The 17,500-nt window shown below is 43.1% G+C and overlaps 1 protein-coding gene across 1 annotated transcript in view; it reads right to left on the reverse strand.

The window, feature by feature from the left end:
- maml3 (mastermind-like transcriptional coactivator 3) overlaps positions 1-17,500 on the reverse strand; it is a 173,796-nt gene that overhangs the window by 154,656 nt on the left and 1,640 nt on the right. The window lies entirely within an intron of this gene.

A 17,500-nucleotide genomic window follows, 5' to 3' on the forward strand; every position in this document is an offset into this window, starting at 1 on the left:
TTCTATGAGGGGAAAACCAATATTCTAATCTATTCTATACATTCAGGGCAATTTTCAGGACCAATCTTGGAATGTAATTTCTGAGGAATGCCAACAGCTCTGGTAAACGAGGGAGGGAGGGAGGGAGGGAGGGGGCGACACATGGAAGACAGAAGAGGCAGAGTGGGTTCTGTAACAGTGTTTTATACAGTGGTGGAAAGTAACTAAGTACTTTTACTTAAGTACTGTACTTAAGTACAATTTTGAGGTATTTGTACTTTACTTGAGTATTTCCAATTTCCAGCACTTTTACTTCTACTTCCACTACATCTCAGAGACAAAAGTTGTACTTTTACTTCACTACAATTATTTGAAAACTTTAGTTATTTTGGCGATTTTTATTTGATTTTTGATTAGAAAACATACATTAACCACTTCAACCCTATACATTTCGGCCATTTGAAAATAGCCGATCTACAAGCTCACAATGCGTCGCAACGCGACGCATTGTGAGCTTGTAGATCGGCTATTTTCAATAGATTTTGTACACATTTTGAACTTGTGAAATGGGACACTGCACAATGAGTACTTTTACTTTTAGTACATTTAATTTAAGTACATTTTGATGCCGATACTTTGTACATTTTACTCAAGTACATTTTCAATTCCGTACTTTTAATGTTTTTTTTTTGTGGCTTTCGCCTTTATTTTATATTTTTATGGAGGGACAGACAGTAGGCCGACAGGAAATGGGGAGAGAGATGGGGGGGGGGTGACATGCAGCAAAGGCCGTCGGGATCGGGAGTCGAACCCGCGGCACACTGCCAGACTGGATCACCGGCCACGGCCCAGGCCCAATTCCGTACTTTTACTTGTAACAAAGTACTTCTAAATTGCAGTATTGGTACTTTTACTTAAGTAAAACAATCGAGTACTTTTTCCACCAATGGTTTTTATAGTACGAGTCTACCCGTCACATTGTGCAACAAGACTGCCACCTACGTCAGGTGACACACTGTATGCCAGGGAAATGCCTTACCGCAAGAAATATACCAAGGAGAAATGAAGGGGGAAGTTTTAGACCGTGTTGTTTTTGGCAGCACATTTTGATTTTTAGCATTAGTCCTATAGTCTCTTGAATAGTTTTAATTTAGTTTTAGTCACATTTCAGTCACCTGGAATGTTTTAGTGTTTAGTCTAGTTTTAGTCGACTAAATATCAGAAGATTTTAGTAGACTACATCTACGGTTGATTTAGCCGAACAAAATGTATTTTGGCGGGCCTTGATGCCGTCGTAACGACCGTTTTTATTTCACTTGCTGAAAATAGACGATCTACAAGCCCACAACGCGTCGCTCTGTGGGCTTGTAGATAGTCTATTTTCAGCATGCAACTAATTGTGACTTTGTGACTTATACTGGATCTCTTGTCCACTAGTCCCTTCCTAACACTAGTTTTTATTTGTTGACGAAATTGTCGGAAGTCTTAGTTTTAGTCATCATAGCTTAGTTGTTATTTAGCTTCCATTTAGTTTTCATCAGCGGAAAAAGGTAGTCGAACACATTTTGTCTTAGTTTTAGTCGACGGAACACAGGTTTTTAGACAAGGCCTCGACTTGGCAGACGAGGACAAGGCGTGGGGTTAAAGTCACACGAGTTTGATCATCGAGCCTCCGCACGGGGTGCATACTTAGTTTAGACTAGTCACTGGTTAGACATGGGTTAAGGTTATGTTTAGGTGTGCTGCCCCGTGGGAGGTTAGGTTTAGGGTGAGGGTTTGAGATAGGTTGTAGTTGTAGGACTAATGACTGGTCTAACCAATGACTAGTCTAAACCAAGTACTCTTCCGCACACCTGTCGGACACATTGTGCAACAAGCCTACGACCTACGTCAGGTGACGTATGCCAAGGAAATGTCTTCCCTCGAGCAAAGTCAGCAAACAAAACAATACAAAACAAGAATCAAAGCAGGGGGGGGGGGGGGCGAGATGTAGACAAGACCTTGGGCTTGGCAGAAGAGGACAGCATGCCTTGGCAATTCTTCAAAGGAAGCTGATAATATCTAAAAATGAAACGACTTTGCACGACTTGCAGACAAGAGATTGACATCCCGCAACATTTTACATGTAAAATAAGTAAATTTTTTCCAGTAAAATGATCAGTTTTTCTATTAACCCATTTTGGGCGGGAACCCCTTTGTGTTTTAAGCATTATATTGTACTTTAGCTGTTGAAAAATAGCAGATCTACAAGCTCATAGCGCGGCACCGAGTGCCGCGCTACGAGCTTGTAGGTCTGCTATTTTCGAAAAATCGTGAAAATGTGGCCCAAATGCTTGAATATATTCTTTCAGAGCGAACGTTTTTAACTAAAATCTTTGCTTCCGTGAGGTCCCTGGAACAACATATTTTCAGATGGGGGATCGGCGGCCAAATACATATATTTCTGGGGGTCCTTGACATGAAATTGTTTGAGAACCACTGCACCTAGAAACATAGGTTTTTAGAAGACCTCAGGTCTAAATGGGTTAACACCAAACCATGATCATCTCTTTGCGTTTATGTTTTCGTAGCAGTCTCGTATTGTCGGCCCGGCAAAGCACCGACATTTCAGAAACTGGCAGAGGTCCATCATAGCCTACGACGCCGTGATCATCAGCTTGTAGACGCGTGTCCTTGTCCCTGAACAACCCAATACACTTAAAGATTAATGTTTTTTGACAACGTTGTTCAGCGCAAGGTCACCATAAAAGGATTACAAAAGGTGGGCCTTAATGAAAGGGGACGACGAACAACGAGAACACTGGCTTTAATTCCATTTTATATCACCTTTTGCACAATTGCATTTTGTTGTGTCTTGTCTTGTGTGCCCCGTCTAGTTTCTGTGGCTCTCCAAGGAAAAGGGGAAGAGAGAGATGTAAAGTGTGTCTGCCAGTTTATGGATCTCATTAGGCAAACTTGCACATTGTCGGTGGAATATAGCCGACACACCCACATCTGGAAACAGCACTTTCTTGGTGATAATTTAGGCTCACAATAGAGGGTATGCGCGTGACATCATCATCAAACCCGGAAGTTATGCAGGAATGTCTACTGACTGGCAAAAAACTACTTTCTGGCCTTGACAACCCATGCATCCAAACAGAAAAGTCCTATCTGATTGCATTAAACAACGTTAAACAATGTCAAACTCACTTTGCATGTTGCTTTGCCACTCGATTTGCGCATACCCTCTATACTGGAGAATATAGATATATAGTTACATAGTCGGGGCTTGTTTACAGCGCCCCTAACTAGAGGCCAGACGCATAGTCTTGTTTCTTGAACAATGCAATCTGTGCTGCCTAAAAGCGCCACATGTGAACATCAAGAGTCAGACCACATCAGAGGAAAAACACCCAGAAATCCCAGTTTGCGATCCATTCTCCGGCTTTGCGACCGTCAATACGGCTTGAAATCAATTCTATAAAAGACGGCTTACTAGTCCTGACTAATGATAGGGGCATTATCTAGAGCAGGGGTTCTCAACGTTTTGGCCGGGGCCCACCGGAAATGCTTTGGCAATGTCTCGGGACCCCCGCCCCGCCCCCTCCCGACCCCCAATATAAATTGACTGCTACAATAACCTTAAACCATTTTGGGCGGGAACCCCTTTTGGTGTTTTAAGCATTGTTATAATTTAGCTATTTAAAAATAGCAGATCTACAAGCTCATAGCGCGCCACCGAGTGGCGCGCTACGAGCTTGTAGGTCTGCTATTTTATTTTTTTTATAATTTGGGGACCCCCTAAAATAATTTGGCGACCCCCCGAGGGGTCGCGACCCACGGGTTGAGAACCCCTGATCTAGAGCAGGGGTTTTCAAAACCATTTTCATATCAAGGTCTATTATTTATTCGGCATTTGGGTCACGGACGGTCCACCATTTGATGACATTTAGCCTCTCAGACCTAAAACTAGGATAAGTTGGATAAGGTTCTGTCCACAATTCCATGCTGTATTGATGTTGGTACCATAGGAGAAACAAATAGGCAAACATTGATCAAAACAACAATTCTTCTACATTCTGTAATTGTAGACACGCCACAGGTGCGCGAACTTCTAGTTGTTCACAAAACCAACACATAGAATTGTGTTCTCCCTGCTGCTATAGAGCGTCGCAGTCCCACCCCCTACCAGGGCCCAGGAAATGATTCTCCGTTCATTTTCCTCATAGACATTTCAAAAAGTATTTATTTAAAGACGTTTACGCCGCGGACAAAGCCAACTCGAGTCGTGACAACTCATGACAACAAACACCATTTTTTGGGCCAAACAAATAATTAGAAAGAAGAAAAAAACGGCAGGTTACAACACTTTTTTGTTGTTGTTTTTCTTCTTTGTAATTCTTTGTTTGGTCCAAAATATTGTGTTTGTTGTCATGACTCGAGTTGGCTTTGTCCGCGGAGTAACCGTCTTTAAATAAATACTAATAGAAATGTCTATGGGAAAAATGCATTGGGAATCATTTCCTGGGCCTGGCGTCGTCATGAAAAGGGCGGGACTGCAATGCTCTATTGGCAGTGCGGTGGAGCCACCTCCCCCGGGGGGGGGGGGGGGGGGGGGGGAGCAGTGGCCCGATCCAAATACGGACGGTTATCAGTTTTGGGATCATGCAATCTTAGAAGCAGTTCCACTGTAAAGAAAAAGCTTGTCGATTGAATACTGGCAAGATGCAAAACGTGCGAGTCCACTGCCAAGAGTCATCAATGAAGTCCAAAGAAGGTCACCAATATGTTTACCTCCACACAAACTGTATGTTTATGAGTCATAATGAACTGATAATTCACTGGTGAGTAAGGTTAATGTCTCATCCTAAACACAGGAGCAAGTATACATTCAGCCTAATGTAATCACACCGTATGTGACTCGCTTTACAACTCTACTCAACTAGCAAACACACAATCCACAAATAAACTGCACTTCACAAGGAATGAAGATCAAGAGCCAATACACACAAATGTGCACAATGCACACTCATGCGTGAGCTTTCTCTCTCTCTCACACACACACACATGCGCGTGCGCGCGCGCCTGCCTGCGTAGCGGTGGAGGAGCCCATTGCAGCTAGGTGGCTCTGATAACAACTTCATCCATATTTAAGTGTGTGCGTGCGCGTGTGTCCGTCCTCTACTCATTGAGAGGGGCAAGAGCATTGTCGGTTTCCCAACGGTCCAGCATCAATAATGTAAAAGGAAAACTGCCATTCAGATGCTTCGCTAGTAGGGAGTAGGAATGCAATGGTTCAGTTAGCCCACGGTTCATTTCATACCGCCTAGATATATACACATCAAAGCTTCCAACATTCACACGCTGGGGGTATTTATTTACTAACGTTATGTTGTATGACAAATGGAACAACACCTGAAAACCCATTAGACCTATTGTTAACCATCTTATTTTAGGTATTATTTAACCCCTCAAAAATTCATAAAACCCTCGAGAGACACTTTGAGCGAGAACTAGGAGGTGCAAAATGCTAATTCGTTTCAGGGTTTTGGGACTACACACTTTGCCATTCTATATAATAATTATAATAATAATACGTATGGGAGCATAAAATACCTAACAAGAGTAACCAGTGGGCAGAGGGGCAGGACCAGGCGGGACTTGACAATGGGTCAAGGCAACAAGTATAGTCAGTAAGAAAGAAGAGTTTTACAATATTTTCGATTGTATTGAATCGCAGATGGTACCGTACGGGGGTACAGGCTGTAGTCTCCGACACACCAAAGGTCCGACAGTCATAAGACCGACAACCTACCCCCAAACCCCTAACCGCAAGCACGAAGCAACGCATGTCGGATTAACCCATTCTGGGCAGGAACCCCTTTTGATGTTTTAAACATTATTTAGCTATTTAAAAATAGCAGATCTACAAGCTCATAGCGCGCCACCGAGTGGCGCGCTACGAGCTTGCAGGTCTGCTATTTTAAAAAAATCGTGAAAATATTTATTTCAGAAAACTGGAGCATTTAGAAGATCTTTTTTTAATTTTGAGGTCAGGCCTGAATGGGTTAACGCATGTCGGACCAACACATGTCGGACAAACGCATGTCGGGAGCGACGTGCGATTTCCGCATGTCGGTGTCGGAAACGCGTGCACACCCCCTCGTACATTTCAATTAGAAAAGGTATCAAACAACCATTATTGCAGCACAATTGGCTAGAATCATGCTACTGGGTATCTATATCAACCTTTAACATCATGACATCATGCTCAATCCAAATGTAGCCTAAACAAAAAGCAGAATGCAGCCGGCAAAAAGCCGAGACAAGGTCCAAACATGACGGGCTGAAGGCTGTCGGTATGGATCAGCTGAGCACGCACAACATAAAGTAAAATAAGAGATATCGCACACTCATCCTTCTCTTAAGATCGGAGGGTTAGAGACACGTCAGCCACTCCACTCAGCCTTGTAGACAGAAGGTCACTGGGCTGAATTACTGGGTTGGAAGATCCGAGGAGGGAAAGTGAAAGACTTGGAAGTGCCCTTGAACAAGTGCCCTTGAACAAGTGCCCTTATACTGCACTTAACCCATTAAGGACGGGAACACGTCCGTGTCGCTTTAGCTTTTAAACCACTTTTAAAACGATCATTTTATATCGTTTAGATGTTGAAAAATAATTATTATGAGAGAAATGATTTTTTTTTTTTTTTCACGGTGAACTTTTTTTTAACTTAAATCTTTGCTTCTGGGCGATCCCTGGAACAACATATTTTGAGATGGGGGGGGGGGGTCGGCGTCCAAACGGGTATGATGTTTGGGATCGTTGACCGACATGAAATAGTTTGAGCACCACAGATAGAAACGTAGGTTTTTCAGAAAACCGTCAGGATTTAGAAGACATTCGCAGAATCGGCCTCAGGTCTAAATGGAAGGAGGTTCACAGGTGACATTATGTGTACAATAACATGCACGTAAAACAGAGCAGTGATGATAAGAGCTTGGTGTACGCATGGAAAATGTATCAATTCAAAACTGATATTTAGAACCAATGAGCAATCAGTGATTTGGGGAAAAAAAAAACGGTCCTCCCCGGATAAAGATGTGCACACGCTCTACAGTGGGGGTGACGCGCAACAGGCCAACAGCACACACACCAAGGCCCGCCTCCAATCGATCATGATTGGAGGGAAGGCCCCTCTCTATCCTGATTGGATGAAGGATGGGCCTTCTAGCCGAAAACTAAACCTAAGCTTTTTTGACCCCAGGGGTGAACTGGGGACATGGAGGAACTCCTTATATGGTCAGCACACACTATAGTAGGGAGGATTATCACAAAAAAAGAAAATTAATTTGAATTAAGGGAAATCACTTAACACATTATGTGCCCTTTCATTCTTTCAAAATAGGTGTGCCCACATTTTAAAAAACAAAACAAAAAAAACAAGTTTATTTTTTTTACAAAGACGTCCTGGGCACTACATGCGGTAGTTCCTCGGACGTCTGTGGACGTCTTGGGCATATATTGTGTTAAAATTGCTCATACCGGTTAATCATCAACCGCATATCCGTAGTCGGGTCGCGGGGGCAACAGCTCCACCAGAGAGCTCCACCCTTCCCTCTCCAGAGCAACATTAGTTCACTTCCTCCTGGGGGATCCCGAGGCGAGGCGTTCCAAGGCCAGTTTGGAGATATAATCCCCCCCCCCGATCCTTGGTCTGCCCAATCAATTAATCAAAATTAAATTACAAATAGTCGTGTTAAACATCTTATACACGCATCAACAAATTGACAAGAAATAAATCCAGTATATTTTGTTATAATTGACTAAACCGATTAGTCAGTCTGATTAACCACTCAACCCTGAATTATACTTGGCTAAGTGGCGCACGCGCACGCGCACACACACACACACACACACACACACACACACACACACACACACACACACACACACACACACACACACACACACACACACACACACACACACACACACACACACACACACACACACACACACACACACACACACACACACACACACACACACACACACACACACACACACACACACACACACACACACACACACACACACACACACATAGCAGCCCCAAAATACACGTGGGAGTGCATGTATGCATGTACACACACACAAGCACACACACGCATTAAACAATACTTTGAGTGTATGAATTTGAGTAACAAATGAATAAAACAAACTGAAGTAGTGTCTTAATTGGTAAGAGCCCGTGGTGTAAAGTAACCAAGTACATTAACTTAAGTACAGTACTTCTACTCCACTACATCTCAGAGGCAAATATTGTATACTTTTACTCCACTACATCTATTTGAAAACTTTGGTTACTACTAGTTACTTTGTAGATTTTCATTACCCACTTCGGCCCTACGGTGTATACATTTTGGACATTGTGCGCGTGTAGATGTGGTATTTTCAAAAGTGTTACGCAAGTGATGAAACCAAGAAATGAACAGACACAAAATTTGCAACTGGAACACGGCATATTATAAGCCGGTGAATTAATACTCTCTCCCGAATGTTTCTGTCGCCCACCTGAAAATGTTTTTCTTGTTCATTAAAGGAGCTGGGCAGACTGGGCGACCTCAGTTACTGAACGCAAGCTGTAGAAATGTAAAAGCAAAAACAAGTGTATCACTTACATTTACTACCTTTAATAATACTAACGTAAATTAATAATTGTTATTATCTACAGTGCAAACAGAGAGAAGATGTGCCCTGTGATAGGCTGTTTCTGTACAACGGATGCGGTGCTTTAACTAAAATAAATGAAAGGCTTGGTATGAACAGGAAAGCCAGCCACCTGTTCACAACAATCAATTCAATTAACTTAACCCATTTTTTCCAAACAAGACAAGGTTTTTGAGTCTTAATATAGCCTGTCGTCTGTCGTAGCTGTAACAAAACACCCATGTGCACAAAACAAGTGTTACATAAATAACAAATATCATTCATGTTATTTGCCATGTACAATGGTGCTACTATTTCTTACCGTTTGTGTCGCAGACAATGCTCTTAAAGCATTTTTACGTGGGAAGACAGTTTACGGGGGGGGGGAGCAATGTCTGGGTACAAAACATAATCTCTCTACTCTATTCCAGAGAACTGTGCTGCCGAGCGTATGCGTGTTCCTGTAGAGAGGAACATATGAACAAACGTGGGTGGAAGGGAATGTGGTCACAGCCCCAATAAAAAGAAAACATCCAGCCTGAGTGCATCTGACAGAGGAATGAAGGTACAGACAACAGCAGCGAGAGAGAGAGAGCTCAGTGTGTAAGGAGTCAAACTCAGCATGCCTGTGTGATATCATGGCTCTCTACGTCTACGTCACTGTGTGTGTGCGTGTGCGTGTGTGTACGCATGCACGCGTGCAAGCTCAATGCCAGCTCACTGGTTTAAATATAGTGATTGGGCAACAGTCCCAGACATTAACAATGCCATAGCCACCAGCAGCACCAGTACATTAGCACCGTACTGAAGCTGCCTGAAACCAGAGACGAGACCCGACAGAGAGGGAGGGAGGGAGGGAGGGAGGGGACACACTCAGAGCGGGGAGGAAAGGAGGAGAGGAAGAGAGAGAGGGAGGAGGAGGAGGATTCATGAAAGTTCTGCCGCCCACACTTTGGCCCCTACTGCCAAGAGCCGAGAAGGACAAGTGTGTATGTATGTATGTACGTGCGTGCGTGCGTGCGTGCGGACTCTGCACACGCGCGAGGGAGAGACATTCCTTGGTATGGGCCAAGGAAAAAGAAGAGCCAAGGACAGACTGTGTCCTGAGCTACTGTGTTCTAACGGAGCCAACAAGCACCTCATTGAATACTTCATCCTTCCAACTGCAAACTTGTTGTCTGTGTGGCAGGCTCTTTTTTTCCCTTTTTTTAAATCGATGTCTGATAAATGTACTTTGCATTGTTTTAACCCATTTCTGAAAAGAAACTATGTTTCTATGTCAGTGGTTCTCAAACTATTTCATGTCAAGGATCCCCAGAATTATATGTAATTGGCCCGCTGACCCCCCCATCTGAAAATATGTTGTTCCATGGACTTCGTCCAGAAGCAAAGATTTGAGTTAAAAACATTCGCTCTGAAAGAATATATATTCAAAGATTTGCGCCACATTTTCTGGATTTTTCAAAAATACAGAGTGCCGCGCTATGACCTTGTAGATCTGCTATTTTTCAATAGCTAAAGTGTAACATAATGCTTAAAACACCAGATTTTTGTTCAAAAAGGGTAGGCAATATAAGCCTCGGCTTCAGCCTAGACCTTTTCGGTGAGTAATAGTTTTAAATGCATCCATGTATGTATGTATATGTGCTCTTTTTAAATGGACCACATTTTGCGTGACCACCACCGCGCTCTGACTTATGTTGCGTTACCCGCTCAAAACAATATCATCAACACATAGGTAATGGGTCGCACACATAGGTGATTTATTTCTCTACATCACAGAGCAGACGTTTCGGCTAAACCAGCCTTCATCAGTGTCATGTCAACACTGATGAAGGCTGGATAGCCGGGACATCTTCTCTGTGATGTAGAGAAATAAATCACCTAAAAATGCATTGTGCGTCCCATTACCTAATAGTATTTAGGTAATGGGTCGCGCACACACCAAGAATGCATAGGTATTACCTTTTTAATGGACTGAAATAAAACTTACTTACTAGACTTAAAGCTGCAATATCAGTGGATGTAGCAGCATGCAAGCCCATAATGACATACAGTGAATTGTACAGTGGTGCATGAAAACACTTGTCAGTTAGGGCTGTCACGATTATAAATGTAAGTGTTTTTGCATTGAACATTGTACATCGTAATCACAAATCACAAATTGCACAGGGGAAGATATGACAAATAACTTAAATATACAAAGAAAGCACTGACACATTAAATAATGATTTCTTACAAATCTTACAAAAACTCTTGAAAATGTTTTGAAAATGCCTGGAGATTTTTCAACGTGGAAACGATTATGTGAAAAATAATTGTGATCATGTGAAATAATGGCGATTAGACGATTATGTCATAATTGTGACTGGCCTAGTGAGTCTCTGTTGATCAACTATAGCGTCATAGGTCAAAGGTCACATATCAAGCTTCATCGCCACGCAGTGGAAAGAGCCGTCGATCAGGATGGGGTACAGGCTTTCGTTAAGCGTCTAATCGCCATTATTTGAGGGGTACAGGCTTTAGTTTAGACATACTATTGGTCCGACTGTCAGACTGACAACCAATACCTCAAACCCTAAACCTAACCATAGCCTAGCCATGTTCGACCGTTGTTTCAGCATGTCGGTCTGTTGGTGTGTCTAATCTGCATCCTGATATAATGAATTTAGAGTAATGATTTGATGACAAGATTTTTTTTTAAATTTGCTATACATTTGCATTGGACAGTGCAGCCGGGGAGGACAGTCTTAGACTTTGTCCAAGGAAGGTAGTACCAGGGGCAGAAAATAAATATGAAACGCATAAATGAAATAAGGTTAATGGGTTAAGACGTGACTGAATTTGCTGTTGATGAAGCATGCGCGCATGACACACACTCCCGGGTCGCTGCCCGCACAGAGTACAAAACTCTGATGCTGGCATTCAAAGCAACCAAAAGGTATGGCACCGCCATATCTTGCAAGTCTGATCGAACCCTACAAACCCTCCCGCGCGCTCAGATCGGCCAACGCAGGGAAGCTGGAAGCACCAGGCCTTCACTATAAACGCTCCACACATCCCAAACTCTTCTCCCTTCTGGCTCTAAAACTACGGAATGCACTACACATTGCAATCAGAACTGCAGACTCACTCCCAATCTTCCGCCGTATTCTGAAAACCCACCTCTTCAGACTCCATCTTAGCCCGTAGCACTTGCCCTAGCCTTCGACGACCTTACAGGTGTATGCAAAGGCTCCACTTAAGTACCACTGTACCAAGCAAGTACCACTGCTGACACGCATTATAACTACAAGCTCATAAAAAAATATTCCTAACCCTAAACTCACAAAAACTTTTTATTAAGCCATTAAACTTTTGTTGGACTATTGAGGTGTCAGACAAACGGGCATCTGTCTGGCTCTATAAGAGACAGCTAGCTAGCGCGCATCGAACGCCAACTCCTCTTTCCTATAGGTTCAGTAAGCTCATGGCAAAACAGCCAGCTAATGTTTACACTGAGAACTGTGACACCACTCATCTTGACGGAAAAATGGTGGGAAACACAGTATGGGATGGGATGATGGGAGCCTTCGACCGACACACACACACACACACACACACACACACACACACACACACACACACACACACACACACACACACACACACACACACACACACACACACACACACACACACACACACACACACACACACACACACACACACACACACACACACACACACACACACACACACACACACACACACACACATTCCATAATTACAGGGTTACCCCTGCCTCGACAGGGGTGTGTCTGAGAACCATTAGGCCATGCAGCGCATGGGGAACTGGGATGTGTTTGGCTAAATTAAATGCTAAAGAATGTGTGTCAGAAGTTGTGAGATCCAGGCACAGTCCAACAGTCGATGTCCTTACTGAGCATGGAAAACGTTTGCTGCACTAATTATGTATTGTATGGAATAATTAATCATTTTCTACCTGAACTATTTTGTGACACCAATAGTCCCAATATTAACAAACCGTGACTTCATGGACTGGCCAACTACAATCAGACATGATTTCCTACAAGTGAAACGGCCAAATTCCAGACACAGGCTACCTCATACATTTAATGTTCTTATAAAAGGTTAGTGAAAAATAAAAAGGTGGACCAATATTAGTATTTTTTATCCATGCAAAATGTTTGCCTTTCAAATGATTAGCAAACACTCCTATCCATCTTTCAATGACAACTGATCGAAAGAAATAAATGAAATAAACATAATTTCCCCCAAATGTTATTTCAACCTTCCAACGCCCAGACATCATTGCTCGCCCCCTGTTTATGTACATATTATAATTAAAGCATGCGGAAGACACACATAAAGATGGACACATGCCTAGTCTGGCTGTCAAAGGCAAAGCTAAGTAGTACGCTCTCCGAGTTAAATTATCACTCAAGGTTTTATTGTGCATGGAATGAATGGGGATGAGATGGTGATGATGACACTTTATGCTGCTGCCCATGATGATATTGGACTTTTATGTAGTTTCTGCCAGTGTTGATTTCGTCGAAACTAAGACGAAAATTGTTCGTCGACTACCTTTTTCCTAAAACTACATGGAAACAAAATGAAAACAAAGCTATGATGACTAAAGACTAAATATACTGACAATTTCGTCGAAAAATAAAAACTAGACTAAAATGTTAGGAAGGGACTAGTGGACAAGAGATCCAGTATAGGTCATTTTACACTTGGTTGCATGCTGAAAATAGCAGATCTACAAGCTCACAACGCGTCGCGCTGCTATTTTCAGCCAGTGTAAAATCGGTCATTACGACGGCATCAAGGCCCACCGAAACACATTTTAGTCGACTAAATCAACTGTAGATTTAGTCGACTAAAACTAGAGCAACACCAAGACATTCCAGGGGACTAAAACGTGACTGAAACGAAATGAAAACTATTCAAATTTTGCTGCCAAAAACAACACTGGTTTCTGCTGATGCTGTGATGAATGTGAGTGATGTCCTGTTAACTATTTTTAATCCATTCTTTACGGGAACCCCTTTTGGTGTTTTAACTAAGCATTATGTTATACTTTAGCTATTGAAAAATAGCAGATCTACAAGCTCATAGCGCGCCACCGAGTGGCGCGCTACGAGCTTGTAGGTCTGCTATTTTTGAAAATTCGTAAAAATGCGGCACAAATCTTTGAATATATATTCTTTCAGAGCTAATGTTTTTTTCAGGCCTAAAGGGGTTAAACAGGTTTTGTGTCCCGTCATGTACACGTGTTGCACAGCCCGATTTTGAACCACATCAAAATTTCCTTGTGATGGATAATTAGATCAAAAGCAGGGGGTCGTCACCGTGTGGGCTTGTGGCGGACATTTTCGTCAACATTCCATTTTTTGCCACGGACACACAAAACGAGTGGACAATAATATTACCAGACACGCATATAATAGATGAATAACCTGGTCTGTAACTCTGAGAGTGTTCACCCTCTACGGGTCCATTTGGTTACATTAAGGGGGGGGGGGGGGGGGTCTCTTCAAATGAAACATTTGAGAACCACTAGTACTAGTTGGACTCCTAATGTGCCATAATAAATCAGTGTCATACATATTCTGAAGAAAACCTAGAGACTTGGCATTCAGTAAGTGGGTCAAAATTAGAACATTATCCCATTCTGAACGGGAACCTCTTTTGGTGTCATGTTATACTTTAGCTATTGAAAAATAGCAGATCTACAAGCTTGTAGCGCGGCACTCGGTGCCACGCTCTGTCATTTTTGAAAAATTGGGAAAATCTTTGAATACATGCTTTCACAGAGAACGTTTTTAACTCAACTTTTCTTCTGGGGGGGATTCCTGGAACTACATATTTTCAGATGGGGGTCGGTGGTCAATTGCATATATTTCTGGGAGTCCTTGACAAGAAAATGTTTGAGAACGACGGAAACATGGGCTTTTCAGGAAACTGTCAGGATTTAGAAGACATTTGTAGAATCGTCGTCAGGTCTAAATGGTTAAAATGGTGTATAAAACAGAAAATCTAAAATGTTGCCAAGGACAAGACCAAGTCTCTGCCCCGGACACATTTGTCCGTGGCGTGTACTGACATGTTTGCGACCCCTGATCAAAATAGCATATTATTAAATATTATCCCTGATCAAAAGGCAATATTAATATCAAGGAGTCAATGGCGCGGTGCTCTTGATATTAGCAGATAATTTAAACGTCATCTTCCATCAACCATCCCGACAACAATATCATACAGCGACACATTTTAACGTGCACCGTTTCAATCTAAGCTACCGAACAAACACCTGTTCAGCAAATTATCTCTAAAATCTCTAAAAAGAACGCTTTGTAATATCATTACCCTCACTGAACGAGACCCCCGTGTCTATCTCTGCGCGTGTGCGTACGTGCGTGTGTGTGTGTGTGTGTGTGTGCACATCAACATAGAAGGCGCTTTCCTCGAATGCCTGCTTTTTCAGCGACTACATAGAGCCATCTAGCTGCAGCAGGGTTCTTGTGAGGAGAGAAAGAGAGAAAGGGGTGGGGAGGGGAGGGGAGAGAGACATAGACATGACAGAGACTCGTCACTCGAATGTCATGCTTTGGTCTCATAATATGTACTCGCAGCACTTGTGCAGCCTTGTACTGTAAATAAACAAGTTGACAGGCAGGCTGGATGTATGGAGGAATGGATGCTGTATAGGCTATAATAGTGTGTTTGCATTATGATATGAACACCAGCAAAATGATGGTGATCTAAGGGGAGGGGGGGGGCAGAAGGATGGTGTCGCTGTGTCTTTAAAAGCAGTAATCCCCAACTGACCATCCATTCTGCTGTTGTCCATCTTTAATGGGCGGTTTGGTTGGTTTAATGTCGACTCCACAAGGACCGCTGGGAGCTCCTCTCGTAGCAGAACAATCGCCCAACGAGAGCTCTCAAGCTGTGTGGCTGGCTATACAAGCCTGTCTGTCTGTCAGCCTGGCTGACTGTGCTGCTCTGCGAAACTAACCACCCGACTGACTGGGCTTAATGCTTCACAAATTGAAGAGGGGCTAATAAATAAATAAAAGATCTACTTGTTTAGCATTCCAAACGATGAGGGGAGGGGGCGGGGGAAGGTGGGCGAGAGGGGAGGGATTTGCCTAATCATTGCCAACAAAAGAGGACAACGGTGTCGACATTCCCGGCATGTCTTGTTGTCAGAGGAAACCGACCGAGGCTTGTCCATTAAAAAGGACGAGGTGTGACTGACACACACACAGTCACACACACACACACACACACACACACACACACACAGTCACGTAGCTTAAAACACACCCAACATAGCAGAATAGCGGTTTCTTAAAATAACTTGTTCAGATAGATGACAACAAGAAAGCGACCGTTGGGAAGGAAGGGAACGGGCGACACCATATGCAAGACCTCCCCGATTTCCTACACCACCAGCAGGCAGAGAAACAGACATACGCCCCCCCCCCCCCAAAGTTTCTGATCATCAACTCCTGCTTCCATTATTATTAGCGACATGTGTTAAATAAAAATGTTACGGTTTTTTTTACACTTTATTCTGGAGTGGTGTTTACTTTGTTGGACACATTGTAACAGATGAAACGTGAAGGATTGATTGAAATATGTATTAACAGTTTGCAGGAAGGAAGAAGGCGCGTGGCTGCCTGTCGTGTTTGTGACTTTGTTTCCACAGACAGACAAGTGTTGTAAAAAAGCAGTGAGGAAACAATGTTGCAATGATTGTCACCACCAAGCAGAACAAGTCACTAGTCTGCAGCCAAAACAAAGAGCCCATGATGTGTGTTTGTTTGCGTAGCCTTTACTACATCCACATTATCTTGCCAATGAAATCTCGACAATGCATGGTGGCAGCGTGCGTGCACGGGCCACCCACCGGGCGGAGAACAACAACAAATCAAAAGATCAATCAATGAATTAATTGGTCAACGTTCGGGGCTGATTCTATAAGCCTAAAAAAATTTAGACTCTCGTATAGATGTATTTATCCGATTCTGACCGAATCGATCAATACACCTGCGAGTGTCTAAATTTTAGGCTAATTCGTTGTCATTTCCGAAAATACTCTCGCTCTCTTGTTCCAGATAGCTATATAGACTATATAGGTGATCAAGAGCGAAGTTTGTTTCTCTGTAAAACAACACAAACACACGCTGGGCTGGCACAATGTGTCAAAGGAGAAGAAAAGAAAATAAACTCAAGTGCATGATCCAAAAGCAGTTGCCACCAAATCAGTGCTTTAATTAAAGTGGAAATCTGTTCCAAACAACTTTTCGCTGCGGAGACGAGTTGCTAATTTGTAGTTAGAGCTCAGAGAGAGAGAGAGAGAGAGAGAGAGAGAGAGAGAGAGAGAGAGACAGACAGAAAGCCTGACACTTTTTTTACACGTTAACACCCAGTGTTAGTTTAACTGAAATGTGGGGGAAGTGAGACCATTTGGGTCCGTTTTCAGTTCACACTCTCACAGACAGCCAAGACTTAACACTGCTGATGACAAGTTGACAACACATGACCCGCCGTGTGGTGTGGTGGATGGTTGGTAAGCAGTGCATATATAACATTATAGTGCGTGAGAGTGAATGAGTGGAGAGATCTGATCTGGCCATGGCCAGCAGCATCATAGCGGGGGATTCACTGAAGATTCCATCCCGGAATCTTCAGTGAATCCCCCGCTATGAGGCTGTGGCCATGGCCAGGCTAAAGAAGGGCCAGATCTCTCACTCACTCTCACTGGAATCCCCGCTATGAGGACTGGCTACGGCGGCTTCTTTTCCCCTT

The sequence above is a fragment of the Electrona antarctica genome (assembly GCF_951216825.1).
Source record: "Electrona antarctica genome assembly, chromosome: 4".
NCBI lineage: Eukaryota > Metazoa > Chordata > Actinopteri > Myctophiformes > Myctophidae > Electrona > Electrona antarctica.